The sequence below is a fragment of the Dasypus novemcinctus genome, chromosome 8 (assembly GCF_030445035.2).
Source record: "Dasypus novemcinctus isolate mDasNov1 chromosome 8, mDasNov1.1.hap2, whole genome shotgun sequence".
Classification (NCBI taxonomy): Eukaryota; Metazoa; Chordata; class Mammalia; order Cingulata; family Dasypodidae; genus Dasypus; species Dasypus novemcinctus.
This window is the reverse complement of record NC_080680.1, coordinates 7,949,261-7,975,088: the sequence shown is the minus strand read 5'-3', so window position 1 is coordinate 7,975,088 and position 25,828 is coordinate 7,949,261. Positions and strand designations below refer to the sequence as shown.

The window sequence follows — 25,828 nt, the reverse complement described above, 5'->3', positions numbered from 1 at the left end:
GGAGCGGCCGCGGCAGGCCAAGCCACTGCCCCCATAATAGGGTGGCTGGTCGGACTCACCGCCACCCCTGAAGGAAGCGCGGCATGGGCGCAGAGTGCCCTCGGGTCTCCCCTTCTCGGCAGCCATGCTTCCGCGGCCGCCCCTCCTCCTGGATGGCGCCACACGATGCCTGTGGGGCGGCACCCTTCTTCTTCTTTCTCCCTGCGCAGGCGCAGGGCGGAAAATTCCAGTCTGCCCTTTTCCCCTCCCCCGACAGCAGCAACAGCCAGGCGTGGGCGGGAAACTCAAGTCTGCCCTCCACCCCAGCAACAGCAGCCACCAATCCCTAAACCCTGCCCCTTCCCCCAGCAACAGCGACAGCCAATCCCTAACCACCACCCCTCCCCCATCCAGTACCGCCCACTGACCTTTCGCCGGCAACCAATCAGAACAGGGCGTGGCTTCAACCAATCAGCCTTCCCCAGCCCCTATAAAACTGTTGCCTCTCCCTCAATAAAGTTGGACTTGCCTGTTTACCTTGTCTCCGTGGTAGTTCTTCTGCCGTGCACCCTCCAGTCCTGAGAGCCCCTGACAAGGGCCTGGCCTCCCTTGTCCCCAGTTCGTCGCCTGCTTCTCCGGGCGACCCCTTCGTCGCCGGCTTCGCCAGGCGACCCCGTCAGCCGAACTGCGCAACCCCTTGTGAGACCTATCCCTCGTCTGCTGCCGGACCGACCCCTCGTCCAGAGCTGGACCGACCCCTCGTCCGCAGCCAGACCCCACCTCTACCGACCGAGCAAGCCGCCGCACTATATAGTCCACGGTTAGTAGCAATGCTTCAATATGTGTTCATCAATTTTAACAAATGTACCACAGTAATGAAAGCTGCTGTTAAAAAATTTAAAAAAGATACAGTGAGGTCCCCAGCAAGTCAAATGCATATTAATGCATGGTTAATACATTCATGATGCCCAACTACTGACAGCTTAAGGTTCACAAAACTAGACTCCTTTTGTTTCATAACTGAGAAAGGAGACACCATTTATATGTTGGAATTTTAAGAAGTCATTTTCCTAGGCTATATAAAGTTTAGTCATTGAATGAGTACTCACTTAGCACACTGGGGCCTCCTAAAATTTATAAGCCAATGTAATAAGGAAGTATGTGACCTTGGGGAATGGAGAGAAATGAGAACAGGGTCCAACATTCCTTTGGTTTCTGTCCTGGCCCTAGAAAGGGTTAAGAATGGGCCAAAGAAAAAGAAACCAAACCACTGCCACATAGACATCAAAATGTCTATTTTATTAGTTAGCTGGAATTACAGGTAATTTAAATTTCTTTTTTAATTAAAAAAATCTCTACGATGAACAAGGATCAATGTTTTTGAGATAAAATACTATACATGTATCATAAAAGTTGCTGTTTTAAAGTGGGCGATTTAGTGGTCTTAGTTCAAGAACATTGTCATCGCTTCTGAAAGAACCCTCTGCATGTTCCCCCTCCTGGAGTCGCTGGCCACCACTAACCTACTTTCCGTCTGTATGGATTTGCCTATTCTGGATATTTCGTATAATGGAGTCATGCAATATGTGGTCTTTTGTACAAGCATCAGTTTCAGGATTAGAGTTTTAAAAATTCATGCCCTATAGCAGCAAAAAGGAAAAAAAGAGAAATGACTCAATAGAAGTATGCTATATGTTGTGATTACCCAAGAAGTAAATAGCTAAATCAGCACTGGTCGGTCCACTGCCCAGACTCTGGGAGGGTTTTGGCTCCACCGCTGGAGCAGGATGTGGGAAACCTATGAAGATGACTAAGGGTGCAAGAGAAAGAAGTGCTCCAAAGGACCTCGCGTAACTGGGATTACTGATCCTAAGAAGTAACAATTCAGGATTCCCTTTGCACCTGCAAACTTTCCCACAGAGAGGATACCAGAGCATGTCCCCATCCCTGCCACAGAAAAGCACAATGGGCTGTGGCTCCCAGCGTGCAGGGTCAAGGAGGGTCTCTTTCCGGTGAGCTTGGGAGATGCCGAATGGATGTGGCATTGTGAACATGTGTCATCTGCTTCCCCAGGAGCTGGCACAGTCCTCAGCACCTCACCGGCGGTTAGTGTTACTGGCGGAGTAACTTTTTTTTTAAAGATTTTATTTTATTCCCCCCACGCACTTGGTTGTTTGTACTTGCTGTCTGCTCTCCGTGTCCATTCGCTGTGCACACTCCGTGTCTGCTCATCTTCTCTTTAGGAGGCTCCAGGAACCGAACCTGGGACCTCCTATGTGGGACAGAGGCGCTCAATCGCTTGAGCCACCTCCACTCCCTGCTTTGTAGTCTCTCTCATTGTTTCCTCTTTGTGTCTCCTTGTTGCATCACCTTGTTGCAACGGCTCACCATGCCAGCCTGCTGTCTTGCTCGTCTTCTCCAGGAGGCACCGGGAACTGAACCTGGGACCACCCGTGTGGTAAGCAGGACCTCAATCTCTCAAGCCACATTGGCTTCCCTGGCCGAGTGACTCCCTATCAAGCTTCTTTTACCGTGACCTGCATTGGCCAGTCCTGCCAGCCCGGCCTCTGATGTGACTGCCTGCACTCCACGGTCATTCTCAGTGGTCTTCACACTGAAGGCGCACCTGACTTTCACCTGGGGTTAGCACCCTACCCTCTCTCCTCAGCAGGTTGACACACTCGCGGAAGACAGGGCTGGCGCCATCCTTGTTGGCTGAATGGATTTAGTGGCAAGAGTTCCAGAAAGGGCGCAGTGTCTTCTGCTCCCACCAGGGCAAAAGTTCTGACAGGTGACGCCGCCTGCCTGCGCCCCCTCAGGACTAGAGCACTTACCTTCTGAACTTGAGGACACTGCTCTGGGAAAACACACGTCCTTAGTTCTTGGTAAAATATCACTGGTATGGTACCAATGGCAAACACAGCCCTTGAGAGTGTCCAATTTATGGCATGCACAGAGGCTGACTTTTCTCCACTGGACGTGGGTAATTTTCACTGGATAAAAACACACTGAGCGATGATGTATAGCTACTGGGAATCACAAACCTTTGGATGCATCAGTAGGACAGTGGTAATTAACACCTTATTAGTGTTTTCCTATTTAAAGAAACAATTCAATATACAATATACTAGGGAAAACATTTAATGTGAAACATCCCATAATGTGGAAGACATCTCATCTGAAACAAAAATTTAAGTGTGGATGGTTATAATGAAATTATACATTAAATGGATATTTTGATCCATGCCAAAATTATACATTACAGCCTAGAATAAAAGCCCAAAAGTAATATGGGCATCCTGGATATGATCCTGAAACACAAAAACAATGTTAGGTTAAAAAAAAGTAAGAAAACCTGAATAAAATATGGACTTTTGGTAAGAATGTAGTACAATATTGGTTCACTCACTGTGGCAAATGTACCATATTAATAACGTAAGATATTAACAATAGAGGAAACTGAGTGTGGATGTACTGGAACTATCTCTACTGTCTTTGCAAAAACTATTCTATAATTTTAAAAATTATTTAAAAATAGTTACATCTTCCATTACATCATCCAATCCCTTAACCAAGGTTCACTGAGAAAAATCGAGCTGTATGAAATGTTCTCTCTGCAAAGACCTTGCAATTTAAGGGTGTAACAACTGGCTAGAGCCCCTGAGCGAAGCATGACTGCTAACCAATTCCCGGAACAGGACACAAACTTACTGGATTGAATATATTTTATTTACAGATTCATATAGCATGGCTGTGAGTACTCAAATTAAAATACTTTAGGGAATGTTGGTTATTTTTTAAACCTGGATATCAAAGAGCCTACATTAATTGTCAGACTCTCCCAGGAACTTATAAGGCATTCTTGGTAAGACTTTACACTGTAATGTCCTGTGTGTCTGACTTATTTGCAGAGTGACCAAAGTGAAAGGATTTACTGATGATACAGATGGGTTAAGAGTCAAGTTTTACACCAGGGACTGCAATAGCCACACTTAAACGTTTGCAAAACCAGAATAATTACAAACCCTTAACCAGTCAAACCAAACTTTTCAGCATACCTTCTTTCAGTATCAGCCTCTAGAGGGACACCCTTGGTTTATGGGATAAATAAGAAAAGAGAATTTGGTATCTGCCAAATAAGTGAGTATGTTCAGATTTCCAGGCTCCATCTTAGTATTAAAACAACATCTTTTGCAGAATCTTCTCTACATTTTCTTCTGGGGGTTTTATGGTCCTGGATCCTATATTTAGATCTTTGATCCATTTTGAGTTATTTTTTGTTTTTGTAAGGCATAAGATAGGGACTCTCTTTCATTCTTTTGGATGCAACTTTTATTTTAGAGACCCTTCTGCCTCAGTTGAGTGCACTTGGCAGCCTTGCCAAATATTAGTTGGCCATAGACAGGCAGGTCAATTTCTGAACTCTCATTTTGTTTCCACTAGTCAATATGTCTATATGTCCATCCTTGTGCCAGTACCATGCAGTTTTGACCGCTGTAGCATTGTAATATGCTTTAAAGTCAGATAGTGTGAGTCTTCCAACTTCATTCTTCTTTTTCAAGATATTTTTGGATGTTTGGGGACACTTACCCAGCCAAATAAATTTGATAATTGGCTTTTCCCTTTCTGCAAAAAAAGACTGTTGGAATTTTTAATGGATTGTGTTGAAACGCTAAATCAATTTGGGTAGACTTGGCATCTTAATGGTATTTAGTCTTTCAATACATGAAAATGGAATGTCCCTCATTTAGGTGTTCTTTGATTTCTTTTGGCAATGTTACGTAGTTTTCTGTGTATAAGTCCTTTACATTCTTAGTCAAATTTATTCCTGAGAGTTGATTCTTTTAGTAGCTATTGTAAATGGAATTTTTCCCCTGCTTTCCTCCTCATTCCACAGCGTATAGAAACATGACTGCTTTTTGAGAGTTAGTCCTTTATCCCATCACTTTGCTGTACTTGTTTATTAGCTCCAGTAGCTTTGTTGTGGATTTTTCAAAACTGTCTATATAGAGGATGATCATGTCATCTGCAGCCAGTGAAAATTCACTGCTTCCTTTCCAATTTGGATGCCTTTTATTTCTTTTTCTTGCCTAACTGCTCTAGCAAGAACTTGGAACACAATGTTGAATACGAGTGGTGGTAGCGAGCATCCTTGTCTTGTTTCACATCTTAGAAGGAAAGCTTGCAGTCTCTCAACACTGAGGACAATGTTAGCTGCCAGTTTTTTTTCATATACGCCCTTTACTATGTTGAGAAAGTTTCCTTCTATTCCGATCTTTCAAAATATTTTTTATCAAATATGCTGAATTTTGTTGAATGCCTTTTCTTGTGTCGAAAGAGATAAGCCTCCCTGGCACTGAGGGATTACTACCAAGAGGCGTTAGTCATCAGTGATGCATTTGGAAAAAAACCTTGACCAAAACGGGAAAATACTAAATAAAATTGAATTTTTATCACTGAGAGATTTCAAAGGGAGTTGAGAGTTCATTTGGAGGTTACACTTATGCAGGTCTCAGGCAGATTTCACAAAACATCATAGCAAACAAAAGTGCTCCTGAGGGCTCAAGGGACATCCAGACACGACAGAGAAGCGACTCAGCCTCATGAAATCAATGCCCCCTTGGCAGGCCCTATCTGGGAATAAAGGAAAATCCGCTTCCCTGATTATAAAAGTTATTCTCGGGAAGCAGACTTGGCTCAACAGATAGAGAGTCTGCCTGCCACATGGGAGGTCCAAAGTTCAAACCCCGGGCCTCCTTGACCCATGTGGAGCTGGCTCACACGCAGTGCTGGTGCGCGCAAGGAATGCCCTGCCACACAGGGGTGTCCCCTGCGTGGGGGAGCCCCACGGGCAAGGAGTGCACCCTGCAAGGAGAGCAACCCAGTGCGAAAAAAGTGCGGCCTGCCCAGGAATGGCACTGCACACACGGAGAGCTGACACAACAAGATGATGCAACAAAAAGAAACACAGATTCCCAGGGCGGCTGACAAAACACACAGCGAATGGACACCGACAGCAGACAACTGGGGGGGGGGGGGGGGGGGAAGGGGAGAGAAATTTAAAAAAAAGAAATCTTTTTAAAAAAAAAGCGATTCTCATTTATAATTCCCCTAATCATGATTCTTGTAACTCCTTTTATTTGAACCTATAGTTTTGAATGTACCTGTTAAATATATTTCTTAGACACTTAAATCTTTGGATTGTGCCTAGTCTAGTTGAGCCCTGAAACCCAGCAGAGTTGCAGCCAGCTCCTACTCTCCACGTCTTTGGGCCTGCCCTGGATAGCTAACAAAACAATGATGCACCAGCCCTATCCCAGAAGCAAGGAGTGTCTTCAACCACAAGCAAGACAATTCCCTGCTTCTGCCCCACAAGGTCTACTTCCCTCTCAGCCTGCAGCAGCCAGAGCAGGCGTGGTCCCAAACCCCTCAAGAATGAGGAAGGAACAAAAATGGTGGGGGTGGGGGCCGAGTGTGTAACCATGGACCAAAGGTTGTATTAGCCATTATTCTTTGTTAACTGAATAACTTGTAATAGTGATATAAAAATAATTTTGAAAAAATAAAATGAATTTCTTTCATTAACAGCAGAGGAACTATTAAGCAAGAATTTATTAATGAAGTTCAACCTATGCCCTTGGACTTGATCCTGGGTACTATTCTTTTTTTTAAGTTTCTGTTTCTTTTAAGAATGTTTTGTAATTCAGACTTTTCATCCATTAATCGCTTTACCTGCTGGTCTGAATCAGTATGCATATGGTGATTTAATTAGATGCAGTCTTTTAAATATTCAGACAACTTCAAAGAAGCCTCCTTTGAATTACCGAGGGTATTTTATTCACCGAAGGTTGGCATTCATGGATTTGGTTGTCCTTATGAAAGGGAATAATTTCTAGAATATGAAAAGAGCAGTCACTAGCATGGAAAAAAAATCACAGCCTGGAAGGATAACTGTGCTCCAAAAGGAGGAATCTCTTGAAGAACAAGTATAGTTTTTCAGTATATAAAACAAGTATAGTTTTCCAAACCCTTGAAGACTCAGACACTACATCCATTTGCCCACTTGCAACTGGAAATGTTGGTCACACCTTCCAGAACAATTAACTAAGTTCAACAACACATCAAAAAAAAAAAAAAAAATCCATGATGCTGGAAATATAACAGTTAAGAAAATAAAATAATACTTATAAAGGAGGCAGAGTATGAAGTCCTAAAAAGGCGAGTCCACCAGTCTGGGACCTGCGCCAGGACAAGCCTGTCAACAGTAAGTAGACTGGGTAATGTTTTGGGAATGCTCCTACGACAACAACAACGCCCCACTGTGTGTTTTAACTGCCAGCTAGAAACCCAGCGGCATTCAAGGTGAGCTGCCCGCCCCTGACTGGGAATGGTCTCTAACAGTCTGTAAGTTTTTATTTTCACTATTTCTAATTTTGAGTTGAGTCAACACTGGCCTCTGGTTCTATGTTCCTGAGAGGACTGGCCTGACTCCGCTTTGGAATTATGAAGTAAAGTCCAACAAAATGAACACAGAGGAGGCAGAGTGATGGCCGACACAACCTTGGCCTTGGCTCCAAGTCTACAACGACAACAGTAAACTCCCCCACGATTCGGTTCACCAGCCCAACGCTCTCCAAATTTGCCTTAAAAAGGGGGCTTTCCTACCTCCTGGAGCTGACACCCCCTGAGCCCCAGCAAAAGCCCCCTGTCAGGGACCAGGTGGGCATGCGGCTCTCGGCTCTCGGGGAGAGCGGCCCCGAGGCAGCTGAAGTGAGGCCTTTCACTGACCTGCTCGCTTTTCCAACACGCACAGCCGGCAGCCAACGGGAGCGGGCCTGGCAGAGCTGGGGGCCCGGGGCACCCCACCAGCCCCCAGCAGATGCCGCTCAGAAGAGGAGAAGCCGCCACCCCGTCACAGCCTGCCCGCTCTAGGGCCGCTTTCTCTGCTGAGGCTGCCGGTTATTGCACCAAAACCAGCAGAGAAAGCACACAGAAACGCCACGCAAGTCCTCTGCGCTTCCTGGCTGTGTCTTCATTTCGCTTCAGAGAAGAATCTTTTGAATACCAGTTATTGCCATGCACACAAGGAATCACTGATTCACCTTGCCTATCCGGAAGGATTTTAATTCTCACAAGGAGGGCTGGGGAGAGGGGATGCCTTGAAAGAAAAACAAGTCCTTATTAGGGCAGTAAACGGCGTATTGTCCCATGCCGGTGAAGACAGCATCTTCTACTTGCTCGCAGGAGAGTTTTGAAGGCCACGACTGCACGCAATGCGCCCCTGGAACGCAGGCCCAGCTGAGGGCTCCCAGCAGGAAGGGAGAAACCAGAGAGTGAAATCCAGAGGGATGGGCTCTGAAGGCCCAGGAATCTGCATTCTGATCGACAGGGTGGTCAATAGGTCCAGAGGTGGACGCCCTGTTCATATGTTTCAAGCAGAAGATTCCTTGGCAGCGACCATCCTGCGGCCACGGGGGACATCTGTGCTCCACAAACAAGGAGAGAGGTCCCAGACAATCAAAGGCAGGGATGGTCTTTTTACCGGTTAAGGTGGCTTCTGTTTGGGGCAGCGCGGTTTATCTTCAAAGCTTCTTCATAATTAATGCAGATTGGAAAGTGTCTTACGCAAATGCATGGCTCTGAGGAATAGAGAGCTACTGGGAGTAAGGAGAGAAGCAGTGGGGAACCAGCCTGCCAGCTTCTAGCAGGTGACTCCAGCATCTTCAAACTCCTTTCTATCACCTTGGATTTGTTTCTGGGTTGAAACGTTTCCTCACTTGAACTTTCGACGGACGTTGGTCGAGACAGTTGCTGAACTGCGTGCTTGCCAAGGTCCCAGCAGCAGCTGGGGCACCTTTCCAGGTCTCAGACTTCAAGCCAAACGGGTTGCTAGGCCCCCTCCTTGGGCTGGCACGCCTCTTTCCGCAGCCCCGGTAACAAGGCCGTCCCTGCCACTGCTCCCCGGCTCCCTGGGGTGTGCGGGAATGCCCTGACGCGTGTGGAGTGCAGCCTTCCACCCGCCTGCCCGTTTCTGTACTGACTGCTCAGCGCTTATTCTTCCCATTTCAAGGAGCCAATCCTCACAGCGTTTTTCCTGGACTCCCGCGTCTGATCTTCTCCTGACTTGCCTCGGTAGGACGTTCTCTCCAGCTCCTGGCCCCCGGTGCTCCAGAGCTCAGCGCCGAGCAGCTTTCCTTCTCTTGCTGTACCTGACCCCTTGGTGACCTCCAATGGCCTGCTCTAAATAACATCAAAATGCCCACAACACCTAAGCTTATCTTTCCAGGCCAGACCTCCCCACTGAAAACCACGTTCAAATATGCAACCGCCTGCTCACACCTTCTCTCACACATCTAACAGACACATCACACTTGACAGTCCAAACATGCTGAGGCGCGTATGACTCTCCAGCTCTTTCCCCCAGAAATAGAAGCAGCATTCCCGAGTAGCTGCAACGGCAGGTCTCTGGAACCCGTGACAGACCGGCAGCACTTGTGCTAGAACAGTTAACCTGCTTCTGGAAGCTTGCTATGGTATCTGTCTTCCCTGAACTACCTGATCCCCCCCTCTATCAATATATCAAGCCTCTCCACTGATGTCTAACTTCTGCCCTGCTGAAAACATCTGTTCTTTAGGACCTGTTTCCTGTAAAAGTCAAGCGCATCCCCCGCATGCCTTCATACTTGGCATGTCATGAACCTTTGGTTCATCCGTTAGAAGGCAGCTCCCCTCCGCTGGGCGTGGACACACCCCATGAAAGACCCCTCCTCTCTGGCGGTAAGCGTGGGTGATCGAGCTCGGGAAATGCCATCGTCTTCCCGCCACCACGGACAAGGATTCCCCTAAAGAAACGCTCGCTCCGCGCCAAGCAGGACTTGTCCGAGTCTCCTTGGTCTGACGTATCCCTACCAGTCAGGCGGGAAGCTGTTGCTGTACATAGTTCCTTGCCCTACTCCAGACACATGCCTCAAGATTCCCTCCCCAAACCTGCTCTCCTGCAACCCTGTCTCCCCTTCACAGAGGCTCACTTCATCCTTCCGCTTGCTAAGGCCACAGACGTAGAGTTAGTTCAGGCTCCTTTTTCCCTCCTATCCCACATCCCACATCCAGTCCATCAAGAAATGCTGTTTGTTCTGTCTTCAGAATGGATCCAAATTCCAACCACATTCCACCACCTTACACCCCACTGCCCAGGCCACCAGAGCTGCTCAGATCAGCTTCGGGTCTTGCTTCTCAGATGAAAGCAGGACTCTGGCTTCTAGAAACACCCACAATCTCCCTGGTGCAAGCCACTCTTGGCATTCTACAGAGTAACAGTAGTCGCCTCCTGGCATATATCTCCGTGTCAGCCCTTAACCCCTACCTATAATCTGTTCTTAACAGAGCAGTCAAAGGAAACCTGTGAAAGGGGGCTTCAAAAACCATCCCGTGGAGTGGTAGAGCTCTGTGGTGGAGCGTGTGCTTCACATATATGAAGTCTCAGGCTCAGTCCCTGAACCTGCTAAAAGAACAACAACCATAAAAAAACATACATGCAACAACGTGGATGACACTCAAAAACACCATGTTGGGTGGAAGAAGCCAGACACAAAAGTGCTATATTGCATGATTTCATATATCCCAAGTTCAAACCCAGGCAAGGTCATCTATGAGGATGGAGGTCAGAAGACTGGTTACCTCAGAGGGAAATGGCCAGGAAAGAGTGTGAGAAAGCTTCCTGAGATGTTGGCTAGTTAAAATGGGCATGAACATGTAGAACTTCATCAAACGCTGCACTTAGGATTTCTGCACTTTTAGTTAAGTATATTATTCTTACACAAAATGTTTGCCAGCGTTTTAAAAATTTTAATCTCTCTTGTATGCTGCTACTTCCTTGAGCAAGGGTTTCCCTAATGACCCTATTCCAACTCTCAAACATGTCCCCACAAGTGTGCACACACAATCTCGCTTCTAGCTCCACTGCCCTGGTTTATGCGTCTCCTGAGCATTTTGTAAGAGACTATTTATTTGTTTACTTTTCTGACTCCTCTTCACGGGAGCAGGAATTTCGGTCTGTCTGCTCTATGCTAAGCTCCTGGAGCCCAGCACAGCAGGTGCTCATTTGGTGAATGAATGACTGACTGAATGGATGTACCTGAGCTCAGTACCCTCTACCATCTTCTCTCTTACTGGCCTACAACATCCTGCATGATCTGGCCCCTCCACACACACAACCAACACCCTTCTACTCTGCGCCCCTCATCCCCACTCCATTCTCTGTCCAATTTGGGACTTGAAATGAACTCTTCCCTCTGTCAATGAGGCTCACCCTTACTTCTTTTAGGCCTCTGCTCAGTTGTTACCTAATAAGCGAAGCCTTCCCTGGGGACTCCTTATCGAAAACAGTTTTCTCCTTCACAGTCCCTGTTCTCCTTCCTTGGTGCGTTTCTCTCCCTGGCGCCATATTGGTTTGTGGATCTGTTTACTGTCTGCTTCACATCAGGAGGGAGTGAGTTCCATGATGGCAGGGTCTGGGTAGCAGCTGTGTTTAGCACCTGGACCCATGCCAGGCATGCCCTAGACACTCAATAAACATGTGTTTGATGAATAAACAAACACTGTCTGGTGGCATAGGAACTTGTCCTCTTCATTTTTGAGAAATTCCTTGGGTTTGAAGGATGGAGATGGGTGTGGTGGTTTGAAGCTGTATGTACCCAAGAAAAACATGTTTTTAAAATTAATTCATTCCTTTGGGTATGAACCCATTGTAAGTAGGACCTTTTGATGAGGTTACTTCAGTTACAGTGTGCCCGGCCCAATCAGGGTGGGTCTATTCCTAGAGTCCTTTAGAAGCAGAATGAAATTCAGACAGAGAAAGAAAGCCACAGGAAGCAAGAAGCTGAAATGGAACCTGGAAGAGAAGGGAGAGACCAAGCAATACCACCATGCGCTCTGTCTTGTGACAGAGGCACCAAGGATTGCTGGCAGCCAGCCACAGAATGCCTCAATCTTTAGGAAGAGGAAGCCTTGCATTGATGATGACTTGATTTGAACATTTTCCTGGCATCAAAACTGTGTGCAAATAATGTCCATTATTTAAACCAACCCTTATCATGATTTTGCTTGAGCAGTCTAGGAAACTGGAAAAATAGGCTAGGGACTTTCTACAGGTTAGGAGCCCTGGCTACTAGCCAGGGGCTCCTCATCTGCACTTGATCATCTCCTTCTACCTAGAAGCAGAGATGTCTCAGGGTTCACAGCCCTCCACGGGGCATGGGCTTCCTGCTCCTTCTAACTGCTGGGGAGCACTGCCCCACACAACCTCTGCTGGTGTTGACCTTCCTTGAAAATTCCCCCCAGGAGCTCTGAGAGATGACCCTCCTTTTACACGTGTGTATCCATCTTTGCCCCTCCAGATGATAAAAAGAACATTTCACAACTTTAAAACTCATAGACTACCCCATCATGAAAAAGAACCCACTGCAGATGATGCACATCACAAAATGGATGCAGCCTAAATGCATTTTGTTATATCCTCCAGAGACGACATGCTGGAGAATCAACTTCCAGAATAGTGGAGTGGGGACCTGGGTGACCTCATTCTCTCTCTCAACCAACAAAATTAGGGGCAGAACAATTCAGTTCAACCATTTCAGAAGTCTGGCAATTAACCAAGGCCACAGGATGAACCGAGTGTTTGATAAGACTGGAGGGTCTGTGACCTTTTAACTTGGGCTATTTCCATTAACCATCTCCCCTCCCCACCCCCAGCTCGGTGGAGATGTTAACAAAAGGAGAAGCTTGGCAGACAGCAGAGAGATCTAAGTGCTCCTGAAGGCCTGTTAAAAGTGCCATCTCTGTAGCACAGCCAATGCTGTGTCTGAACTTGCAGGGTCCTGGGAAATCTCTCTAGGTTTGACTCAGAGCACAGTTGGGGGGTGGCGCTACCTGAGGGTATTGCCAAAGCAGCAACAAACCACTGGCAAGGCCTCGGCTGCCTAATGCTGTGATTGCCGCTGTAGTAACCAGAGCCTGACTGGGAATTTAAAGAGGAAATGCCGAGGAGCTGAGGACCAGTGGGAACTTCAAAGGCTCTGGCCCATCCCAGAAGGGTATGAGTCTCAAGGAAGGCTACTGCCTGCCCAGAAAAGACCTGGGAAAAAGAAGGCACCAGCCACTTATCTCTGACTGACTTTGAGGTCCTGTGGAAGCAGGAAATTAAGGCTAGGCCTGCCTTGTAAACTGCCTCAAGTTGGAAGGCGTGCTTTCTCACATAAAGCCCCTTGGCAGAGCATGCCAGACAGAGGAGCAAGGCAGGAAAGGAAACCTTCTGGCAAAGAACTAACTGGCCCCTGATTACACTGACCGAGCTGTGAGCCCCAGGGATCCAGACTTAATAAAAAGAGCTTTAAAAAGCAACAAAAACAAAACCTACCAGAGAACTCAAAGGTCAATACAGAATATAGAATTACAGAATTCGTATAGGAAAGCCACTAAGCAAATAAACAGCAACAAGAAGACACCACTAACAACAACGACACACACACACAAAATAACCACCTCCAACCTTGGGGAGGAGAGGAATCTGCTGAGTTGTTACAATATTTTTATCTATACAGGCACACAACAGAGATATTGTGGGTTTGGTTCTAGAAAGCAACAAAGTGAGAATCACAATACAGAGAGTCATAGGAATTTTTTGGTTTCCCCATGCATGTAAAAGTTCTGTGTACACTATATATATGATGGTCTACCAAGTATGCAATAGCATTGTGTCTAAAAATACAATGCACATACCTTAATTAAAAGTACTTTATTGCTAAATGCTATTGACTTCAGCAAGTCGCAGCCTTTTTGCTGGTGGAGGGTCTCACCTTGACGTTGATGGCTGCTGACTGATCAGAGGGTGGTTGCAGAAGGTTGGGGTGACCGTGGCAGTTTCTTAAATAAGACAACAGTGAAGTGTGCCGCACTGATTGACTATTCCTTTCACCAAAGTTTTCTCTGAGCATGTGATGCTGTTTGATCACATTTTACCCAGAGTAGAATGTCTTTCAAAACCAGAATCAATCCTCTCAAGTCCTGCCACTGCTTTATCAACTAAGTTGATATAATACTCTAAATCCTTTGTTGTCATTTCAACAAACTTCATGATATCTTCACCAATAGTAATTTCCAACAAGAAACCACTTTCTAAGCTCATCCCTAAGAAGCAACTCCTCATCTGGTAAAAGTTTCATCAGGAGACTGCAGCAATTCAGTATCTCTTCAGGCTCTACTTTTAATTCTAGTTCTCTTGCAATTTCCAGCACATCTGCAGTTACTTCGTCTACTGAAGTCTTGAATTCCTTGAAGTCATCCACTAGGGTTGGAATGAGCTTCTTCCAAACTCCTGCTAATGTTAATACGTTGACCTCCTCCCATGAATCGCCAGTGTTCTTCAGGGCATCCAGAATGGTGGGTCCTTTCCAGAAGGTTTTCAATTTACTTTGCCAAGATCCGTGAGAGAAATCACTATCTGTGGCAGTTAGAGCCTTATAAAAACGACTCTCCCTTTCACTGGAACACTTAGAGCCATTTCAGGGTTATTAATTGGCCCAATTTTGATATTTTTGCATCCCAGGGATTAGGGAGATAAACAGGGGAACAACTAGTTAGTAGAGCAGTCAGAAAACAAACAACATTTACTGAGTCAGTCCATCATTTTACATGGGCACAGTTGGTGGTACCCAAAACAAATACAAGAGTAACATCAATCACACTGATCACAGACCACCATAAGATATAATAATAACGAAAAAGCTTGAAATATTTGAGAATTAACAAAATATGATAGAGGGACATGTAGTGAGTTGATTACATGCTGCTGAAAATGGCGCTGAGAGACTCGCTCAACACAGGATTACGACAGACATTTAATTTGTAAAAAAATGCAGTATCTGCAAAGTACAATAAAATGAAGCACAATAAAACAACGTATGCCTGCAATGTCCAATTTTTAACAAAAAATTACAAAATACACAAGGAAACAGGAAAGTTTTTGCCACATACAGAGGAACAGAAATAGCCAAAAGAAAATGCCCAAGGGGCTAATAATTTGTATTTAATGTTTTTACTTTAAATCAGCTATTATATATATATATGTTCAAAGAAATAGGGAAGTCATATCTAATTAATATAAGGACATTACAACTTTGTGCTGCCAAATACAGAATATCAATAATATAAGAGAAATTATAGAAAAATAAAATATATTGATTCTAAAGTTCAATGAGCAATAACTGCAATTCAGTAGGTGGGCTCAACAACATATTTGAGCTGGTAGAAGAAAGGATTAGTGAACCGGAAGGCAGATCAAAAGAGATTATCCTGCCTGAGGACCAGAAAGAAAAAAAGAATAAAGAAAAATGAACAGATCCTCAGAGACCTGAGGGACATAATCAAGAGTACCAACACATATCGTCGGAGTTCCAGAAGGTTAGAAAGGATGGAAAAACTTATTAGAATAAATAACGACCCCAAATTTCCTTTATTTGATGAAAAGTATTAACCTATACACCTTAGCAATTCTACGAACTCCAAATAGAATAAATGCAAAGGTATCCACACTGAAAATATCATACTATTGAAAGACAAAGAGAAAATCTGGAAAGTAGAAAGAGAGAAGTGATTCATCATTCAGGGGATTCTCAATAAGATTAAAAGCTTATTTTTCATCAGAAACCATGGAGGTACATGACATCTTCAAAGTGTTCCAAGAAAAAGATGGTCAGCCAGCCAAACTGTCCATCAACAACAAAAGGAAAAATTAGGACATTTCTAGATAAACAAAAAATTGAGAAAATTTATCATTAGCATATCTGCCCTACAAGAGAGTCCTTTGAGATGAAATAAAAGGACATTAGATGGAAAATCTAGTTCACATGAAGACTTTGAGTACCAGTAAAGTTTAGCTACATAAGTACTATGAAAGATCAGCAAGGAAATAAAAAACTTGAGCAACACTACAAACCAACGAGATCTAACACTATAAAGCATTCTACTCCAACAGAATATACTTTTTTCTCAAGAACACATGGAACATTCTCCAGAATAGGTGATATGCTACACCATAAAAGAAGCCTCAAGGAATTTAAAAGGATTAAAAGCAGACAAGGTCTGTTCTCCAGCCACACTGAAATGAAATTAGAAATCAGCAACAGAAGAAAATCTGGAAAATTTACCAATATGTGGAAAATTAAACAACCTATTCCTAAATAAACAATGGCCATAGAAGAAATCATAAAGAGATAAGAAAATACTTTCAGATGAATAAAAATGAACCATAACATAACAAAATTTATGGGGTACCACTAAAACAGTGCTTAGAGGGAAATTTAGAGCTTTAAAAGTCTATTAAAAAAAAAAAGATCTGAAATCAATTACCTACCAATACACCTTAAGAAACTAGAAAAAGAAAAGGAAACAAAACCAAAGGAAGCAGAAAGAAGGAAATAGTAAAGATTAGAATGAAAGAAAATGAAACAGAAAACAAAAACAAAAGGAAATGCAACAAAAAGTTAGTTCTTTGGAAAGATCAACAAAATTGGCAGACTTTTAGCCAGACTGACTAAGAAAAAAAGAAAGAGAACACTCAAATTATTAAAATTGGAAATGAAAGAAGGAATATTACTGCCAACCTTACCAAAATAAAAAGGACTAAAAAGGGAAAACTATGAACAACTGTGTACCAATAAATTAGACAACATAGATGAAATGGACAAATTGCATCATTTGTCACTTGTGCTTTTGGTGTTAGTTCTAATCCAAGATCATAAAGATTTACTCCAATGTTTTCTTTGGGGAGTTTTATAGTTTCAGCTCTTACGTTTAGGTCTATTATCCATTTGAGTTCATTGTTGTGTATGGTAGGAAATACAGTTCAACTTCTCTCGTTAGCATATGGATATACAATTTCACCATTTGCTGAAACCAACATTCTTTCCCCATCAGTTTGTTTTGGGACCCTTGTCAAAAGTCAATTGATTATAATTGTGAGGATTCATGTCTGTACTCTCGATTCTACTCCATTGATCTAAATGTCTAGGTTCATGCCGGTTCAGTGCTAGGGCAGAAAAACAATTGATTTCTTTATATTTATCTTGTATTCTGCAACCTTGCTGAACTTTTTTATTGTCTAAACATTTTTTTGTTTGTTTTTTAGATTAGGATTTTCTATGTACAATATAATGTCACATGCAAATAGAGATAACTTTTTTTTTTCTTTCCAATCTACATGATTTTATTTCTTCTGGTCAAACTGCTGTGGCTAGAACTTCTAGAACAATATTGAAGGGAAGTGGCGAGATCAGGCGCCCTTGTCTTGTTCCTGATCTTAAGGGGAACGCATTCAGTCTTTGATCATTACTGATGATTAGATGTGGGCTTTTCAAAGATGGCCTTTATCATCTAGTTCCCTTCCAGTTCTAAAGTGTTGAGTGATTTTATCATGAGAGGGTGTTGTATTTTATCAAATGTGCTGCATTTGTTGAGGGGATCATCTGGGTTTTTATGTTACTCTGTTAATATAGTATATCACATTGAATGATTTTCCCAAGTTGAACCAAGCTTGCATTTTGCTGATTCTGATCATTTGATCTGGCTTGTAATCCTTTTCATATGCTGCAAATGAAGAGGCCAAAAGTAGATTAGTGGTTGCCTAGGGCTAAGTGGAAAGGACTTTTGATGCCTGCAAAACTGTGAGTGTACTAAAGCCATTCGACTGTACATTTTAAATGGGTGAAATTTTTGATGGGCAAATTACATCTCAATAAACAAATATCTAAATAAAGAGAGGTGTTAAAAATAATAACCAAGAAATGAAAATCACTGGAGTTGAAGGCTCTATGCTTGAACTTTCTATAATATAAAAACTACTGTGTGGCATAAAAGAGGAAAAATAAAGCCAGTAATATTTTTTGTAAGTAGAAAAACTTTTCTAAAGTTTATATAAAAAGTATCCATGTAAAAATAATGACAAAAATTGTGAAAACAATAGGGATGCTGGCAGTGGTGGAGAAACAAATATTATCAGATGCAGAAATTGTATTTCAAAATTACAGTTAGATTTAAAACAGGCCGTGGCACACGGGATTGATAAGATCAAGAGGATGGAAACTGAGAATCCAGAAATGACTGAAATATATATGAAAATGGTGATTATAAACAAAGTGGTTTTCCAAGTAAGTGGGATAATTAAGGATGAATCTGTAAATGGTTGGGACAGGATAGCCAACTGGAAAAAAAATACAGGTGAAATCCTCTCTCTTCATGAAAAGTAAATTCCAGGTAATCAAAAACTTTAAACGTAAAATATGAAACCATGAGTAAAACTCTGCTCATTAATGAGAAAAAGACCAACAATCCAATACAGAGAGCCAAAGGACACAAAGAATCTACATAAAAATAAATGTAAATGGTTAATAAATATATGCAGAAATTCTAAACCACAGTGCCAATAAAAGAAATGAGAACTGAAAGGGATATCAATGTCCAACACATTGCATTGGAAATGGGGGGAAGCAGACATTTCCTGCCTGACCATTAGGCCATCTATTAAAATGAAACATTTGCCTATGCAGGAATTCCACAGCCTATAATTAATTCTCCAGATACCAACAACCGGCAAATGTGCACCTGTAAGGATGCTTGTTCCAGCCCTGGCTGTCCCAGTAAAAGACAGAAGAATACCCAAATATCAGTCGAGCCAGGACTGATGAATACATTATGGTACAACCGTACAATGGATACACGTAATGGATAACGAATAGAATAAAAATACACTAATGATGACAATAAACACAAATTTTGAGCACTTAGCGCTGGGCACTAGCTAAATCACTTCTCCTGTATTATCTTGTTTAGCCCTGTGGTAGATTGGATTAGGTATCCTGACTCTTGATCCATATTCCTGTGGGTGTGAAACCATTTACATAGTATATTTGAAAATGCTGGTGCGAATCAGGGTTAGGACTCATTTGTGAATCGGTTCTTCCAAGACGCTACTGAAGTGTGGCCAGCTGAATCAGGGTGGGTCTTAATCCCATTGCCAGAGGTCTTTGAAGAGAAAAACCAGGAAGCCAACGGTAGAAGGCCACAGGAGAAGACCAACGTCATTGCCAAGAGACGGGAAAGCCAAGCAACCCCAAGGATTGCCAGCAAGCCAGCATCAGAATGCGATCAACCTGGGAGGAAGCAAGACTTCCAAGTCTCCAAAAATGTGAAACAATAGCTTCCTGTTGTTGGAACCAATCTTGGATGTACGTGTCGTAACAGTCTGTCAAACTAAGACAAGCCCTGTGAGATTCTACTGGCGTTCCCAATAAAGATGAGGAGGCCAGGACAGTCCATGGGCTTGCAGCGGGGCTAAAGCTGTGCATGGAGATGCATGAAGATGGCAAAGCAGACTTGCAAGCTTGGAGACAAGGTGAGAACCGTGTGTACATAGTGTGCTCTTCCACACCTACCCACTCCCAAACTTGAGTATTCGGTTTTACATTCCCGGGAAGTTACAAAAGAAATGGATTGCTTTTGGGAGGGAAACAGGGTCTGGTTCTGTGTAAATTGTTTTAGCACATTTAGGCAATTCTTTCCAATCAAAAAAAAAAGAAAATTCTCAGTTTAATTTTTAAAAAATAAAGTCAAGGGAAGTAGATATGGCTTGGAGGTCCAGGTTCAATTCCTGGGGTCTTCTGGTAATGGCAAGCTGGCCCACGCAGCAAGCTGGCCCAGGTGGAGTGCTGGCCCACGTGGAGTGCTGGCCCGTGCAGAGAGCTGACGAGACAGCAAGATGACACAACAAAAAGAGACACAGAGGAGAGACAATAAGAGATGCAGCAGATCGGGGAGCTGAGATGGTGCAAGAGAATCATTGCCTCTCTCCCACTCTAGAAGTTCCCAAGACTGGTTCCTGGAGCCGCCTAATGAGAAGACAAGCAGACACAGAAGAACACATAGTGAATGGACACAGAGAGCAGACAGCGCAAAACAACAACGGGAAGGGAGCAAAACCAATCAATCAATCTTTAAAAAAAGAAGTAAAGTAAAACAAAATGTCACCTTGGAAATTCTGTGACTACTGAGAGTCTCTAGTTATTTAAGATTTTTAAATAATAATGAAGAGTATAACTTGAAATCTCTGTTGCACAAAATGAGTTCTAGTTGCATTCCTATTTTCCTGCCAAGTCAATACATTTTAATTAAGGAGAGTTCAAATGTGCTGCTCCTTGAACATCTTCTATCCACCATCTTTACAGATCTCTAAGTGATGTCTGATTTCTTCAATATGAAGCGAAAGGATCTTCAAGGGACAGCATAACCATCCCTATTGTCCACTGATAGTATGCACCGCTAATGTTGAATTTATTAAAACAATTTAAACCCCTCCTAGCGGTTACCATAAAAATGCATTTAATTGCTACTCATTACTTTTTTTCCTCTAAAATTAATGCCTGTCATTTCCAACCTTCTCCTTTTAAAAAGAAATTGTTTATTGAAAGGACTAATTTGGCAATCACACACAGGCATGACTTATTTCCCATACCACTACAAAAAAGGACATTTTTCAATATAATGCTTTACCAAACTGAGACTCCTAAATTCCTAAGCCATCGTTTCCAGGCTTTTCCTTGAGCTTCTTACTTTCTCAGTCCTAAACTAACCAATCGTGGAGTAGCACCTCGGGTTGTTATCGTGGAAGGGAGCTGCCTTTCTGTTTCTCTAGGCTGCAGTGTGCTTTCAATGTGGCGTTCTAAAGCACTTTTGCCTTAACAGCCAAGCAGAACCTGGGAATCCCTGTCTCTAGTGGTTAACGCAAAAGCAGGTACGAACATGCCAGCAGGGACGCTCACAGAAACGCGCACGCTCTCCTGACGCGCTCTCCCTGCCACAAGGCTCCCTGCCGCTTGATCCCACTTTCCTTAGGCTTTTCAGCATTCCTGAGCAGCTGGAAATGAAGAGCAGAAGGAGGAAAATGGGACCCAAAGGAAAAGAGTAACTGCATGGGGCACTTATTTCCCTGCATGTGCTCGGAGCCAATGAGCCTTCCAGTTGAAATAAAATTTAGGTAAGACCCAGTCCAGCCATCACCTCCTTCCACACCTTTTCACACTAAGAAACTGAAGGCCCCTGGATGAATCAACAAGTGGGGAAGCCAGTGCAAACTTCCAAATTTCTCAGAACCTGGTCCTTGGAAAAGGGCTATGTGAGCTGGACATATCCCTTACAGGCAAGCTTTACTTTTCTGTAGCATACCATTTTGTCTTTTACCCTTTCTTTATGAATTCTTGGGGCACATTTTCACCTTTCCTATTTCCTCTGTCCTCCCTGGGCAGGTGGGCAAGGCTGATGTCCCTACACCCCTGGGCAGGTGGGAAGGGCCACTGATGTCCCTGGGCAGGTGAGCAGGGCCACTGATGTCCCTACCCCTGGGCAGGTGATCTGATGTCCCTACAACCCTGGGCAGGTGGGCTGCCGTCCCTGGGCTCCTCTCTTTTCCGTGAAAACGGCAGCATGAGATGCCCTCTCAAATCCCCCAGAGCTGGGCTTCTACGCCAGTTCTTCTTGCCCCATGCATGACCTGTAATCCTTCTATTTCTGCCCAGGACACAGCTCTGAGTCTGCGCAGCAGAAGCAGATGGTGGGAAGAGGGAGGCAGGAGGGGGAGAGAGAAAATCACCTCCCTACAGGCAATTTCACACCCGCAAACCATCCTTCAGAGACCAGCTTATAAAGAATCCTCTAAAAGAACAGCCAAGCTAAAGAAAGATCCATCTCTTTCTCCCTCTCCATTCCTCTCTCCAACACTTTTGTTTTGCATTTTCCCTTTTGTTGTTTCAGGGTCTGTATGTGCATAGGGTAGAGAACTTGCAAGGAAGTCTTTTCTGCTTTCTGTTCAGTTCTCTTTCCGCCCTGGCAGAGCGCCTTTCCTCTCTTCTGGGGTTCTCAGTGTGGGTGTGGGGTGCCCTTAGCAGCTGCGCGTAAAGCCAGACATGCTCCCAAACGCTCTCCTATATACGTAACACCCCCGCCTCAAAGACGACAGCTCCAAAGGTAAGTAGGAGGGAAGGTGAGAACCCCGCTCTACCCCAGCCTCCCCTTTATTTTTCCTGCATGATTCAGCGTCAACGGAATCTTAGAATTACAATGAAATTTAGAAATGATCCAGTCCAGCCATCACCTCCTTGCCCGACCTTTCCCTTGGAAGGTTCTGGTATGTTGGGAAAGCCCAGCCTTTAGAATCAGACCGATGCACGGGCAAATCCTGTCGTGTATGAGGATTGAGCTGGGGTGGGAAGGATAGCTTCTGAGCCCTGTCTCCTCAACTGCAAAACGGGGATAAGCAGACCTCGCTCCTTGGACTGAGAGGTTTCTAGGAGAGTCAAGCAAACCAACCTGGATTGTGCTTCAAAGTCAACCCAGAAGCCAATACGTGCTCCGTCTTTTTCTCCAACTGCCCCCCTTTTCTCATTTGTCCTCTTCTTTCGAGGGATTATTTTCACTCCTCTCCCAAGCCCTGCAACAACTCCTGTGGGAGCAACCCTGATGCCAGCAGCACTCTTGGACCTCTGTGGGAGGCGGCCAGGGCTTCGTCCTGTGGGACCCCCCAGCCCACTGCACCTAGCACGCAGTGCGTGGCGAGAGCTGATCACAATGTAGGGACCGCAGCAGAAGAGGGAGCCAGGCAGGACCAACGCTCCAGGTACCGCGCTCTTTTCCCGTACTTCCAGCCACTTCCATGTTTGTGTCCTAACAAGGTGAACGTGATCGCAGGTGTCACCAATACCACCCACCTTCATTGTCATCCTCCCTCGCGGTTTGTCAAGTGCCCACTGCCCCCCCCCCCCCAAGGTCTACAGAGAGGGAGGGGCTGGGCAGGGACTTGAGATGCCAGAAATTTTAACTATTTGGGGAAACACAGACCTTAAATAATTGTCTCGCCTTCTCTGTGATTGCTCCTTTGGGAAGTGGAGTCGCTGAGCTCATTGAAATAAAAACGCAAGCGGAAAATGGAAGGCCAATTATCCCCTGAATGAGGAAGGGCACAGAGGAAAAGGGAGAGAGAGCCAGGGAGCCGACAACCCCGGGCCCACCCAGTCACCCCGGGCCCACCCAGACACGAACCCTAGGAAGCTCCTGCCCAACGGTTGTAATACAAGGTCCTTACGCCCCAGTAAAGTTCACAGCTTCACTCCCAGGAAAGTTCACAGAGTTTCCAAGAGATTCCTTAGTACGCAAACAAGCCGCTCCTCCTCAGGCACTGGCTGGCAGACAACGGAGGGCCCAGATGGGTCACAGCCCCAGGAAAAATATTTACCAAAATATATGCCAAGTCTAACACCACATAAAAGTCTGGTGGCAGTATTCTGGGTGGGAAAAGGGTTGAGTTTTGCGTGAATGAGGATATCAGGGCAAGGCATCCAAGAAAACGCCTCTCGAGAACCAGATGTGTTGAGTCTGGAAGCTGAGTACCAGCTCCCCTTTCACCTTCCCTCCCACTGTTATTTTTCGTGTAAAGAACTTAAGGGATGGGAGGCTCTGATGAGATACACTGGACACACATCACTGATTAATGACAAGTTTATTGAACATGGACATGATCCACAAAAGATCAATTGTCATGGGGTTTTCCATGCAGCTTGGCTCGTCCAGAATGAGCTCCTTGACTTGATGCTTGGAGCACAGGAACCCAGCAAGAGGCAAAGTCTGCAGGGGAGGATAGTGGACAGGACCTGAAATCTCTCAGGTCATCTTCTTTCTTCTGTTGGACCTCATTGTCTTCGGGACTCTTCTCTTTGGTAACCCTGAGCAGCCCCAAAGCATTGTGCTAAAAGAGAGGAAGGAAATAGGAAGAATCCGAGTGACTCGATGGTGTTTTTGAACGGATAAGTCCTCAAAAGTAACCGGAGACGGATGGAAAGCCCATCACCCAGCCAGGCAGGCTGCCCAGCAACGTGCCCGGAGAAGAGGCGGAGTCCACCGAGGAAAGCGAGAAGAGAAGGGGGCTTCGAGTAGCGGTGAGAGGGGAACGGTCATGCATAAAAAGCCCACCAAAGGCAAGGGGTCATCTCAGGCAGCAGCATTTTTGCCAAAAGATTTGGAAAAGATGGATTCTAAAAAGAAAAAACAAATTAAGGGCTCTGGATATTTGTCTAAAGTCCCTGGAGCAATATTACCTGTTGACCTCGGCTCGGCAAGGCCATTGAGTTGTTTCACCACCACGGCCCAAAAGACAAGCACATTGGCACAGAACAAAGCTCCCACCGATGGGGTCCTGGAAAAAACGGCGAGCTCTGTGAGCATCACAGAAGGCTAAGAAGATGAACCCTTGTGGTTGAAAATCGAGCACACGATGGTCCCCCTGGATGGCTCTGGCCGGCAAGCCCACCCATGAACCAAATACTACTTGACACTTAGAAGCTGTGACCACCTGCCGCCTCTGAGTTGGGCAAAGGCTTGATAACACAGGGAACTGGCAAGGCTGGTGGGTGGAATAAACGGGCCCAAGACCTCTCAGATATTGTTGCCGGGCGAAACTGGGACACACTCTGCGGAGGACAAGTCACCAGTATCTGTGAAACTGACAAATGCACAAGCTTTGTTTCCAACCGTTCCACTTCTAGAAAATTTATCCTACAAAATAAACTCCCAGACATGTGTGTGAAATGAGGCAGGTCCAGCCTTCGCCACCATTCTGAGTTACCAGTTCTCATTTACATTTCTATTGACTTGTCTTTTCAAAGCACAATTCTGTGAATTTTATCACAGGTATAGATTCATGTTACAGCAACCACAGGCAATATACAGAAAAGTTTCATCACCAGAAATACCTTCTCGTACGCTTTCCCTCTGTAGTAAGCACGCACACCCACTCACTAGATGCTAGTCAACTTTAACTTTTGCATAATAAATAATTCACTATATATAATCTTGTCTTTTTGAGAAAGATGAAACACATGCTTTTGAAACTGGATCTTTTCACTCAACGCAATGCCTTGGAGAGCCATCTAAGTTGGTTTGTGCGTTAATCATTGGCCTCTCCTTTTTGCAGAGGAGTATTCCACTGAAGGACATTTGGGTTGCTTCCAAGTGTGTTACAAATAAAGCTGCTAAGAACATTTGTGTGCAGAGTTTTCATTCCCTCGGGTAGGTCCGGGAGCCGTAAGTGTATATTCTGAGGAGGTTCCTTTAGACCAGTCCTTCTCACCCTTCAACACGCACACAGACCACTTGAAGATCTGGTTAAACTGCAGATTCTGACGCCACGGGTGGGGAGCCTGCGTTCTGTTAGCTCCCAGGCGTGGCTGGTGCTTCTGGTCTGGGGACCACACTTGAGTCGTGAGGCTTGACTAGCTTCCAGGAAGATGGGACTTGCACCCTCCAGATGTCCCTTCACATTTGAGTGAGTGGAGTCAAAGACCAGCAGCTCTTACCAGATCCTTCCCCTTGTCCACAAAGCCCATTGCAAATGACCTTTTTGTTTTTCAACTGGAAGACGATTTTAAGTGAGGCATGAGTTTGCATCATTAGCCTGATCTGCCCATTTGAGCCCCATGGCCTTTTGAGCTTGAGACGCCTGCCCCTTCTCAACTCTTGGCAGAAGAAACCAATTTCCGAGGCACTGAATGCACGGCACTAAAAGCAGTGCGCTCTCTGCACAGTGGGCATTCTCCAAAGGCCCTTAAGTGTAGACAACCTCAACCACAAGGCTTGGCAGAGCGGGAAAGAAAAGGGCTTTGGGGTGGGGGGTAGGGGGATGGCTTGCAAAATGTCAATTTAAATGGTGCCAGCAATGCCTCCTCCCGTGCTTCATCCGAGGAGAGTGTGCCCACAG

At 44.7% G+C, this 25,828-nt stretch overlaps 1 protein-coding gene and 1 long non-coding RNA gene across 2 annotated transcripts in view; both read right to left on the bottom strand.

Annotated features, from left to right (window-relative positions):
- ROR2 (receptor tyrosine kinase like orphan receptor 2) overlaps nucleotides 1-25,828 on the bottom strand; it is a 272,239-nt gene that overhangs the window by 62,930 nt on the left and 183,481 nt on the right. The gene's annotated exons all lie outside the window — the stretch shown is intronic.
- On the bottom strand, nucleotides 23,559-24,449 carry LOC111762089 (uncharacterized). Its single transcript, XR_002795298.2, has 2 exons — nucleotides 24,171-24,449; nucleotides 23,559-23,821 (listed from the first exon to the last, which is right to left on the bottom strand). It is a non-coding gene; the product is annotated as an uncharacterized lncRNA (long non-coding RNA).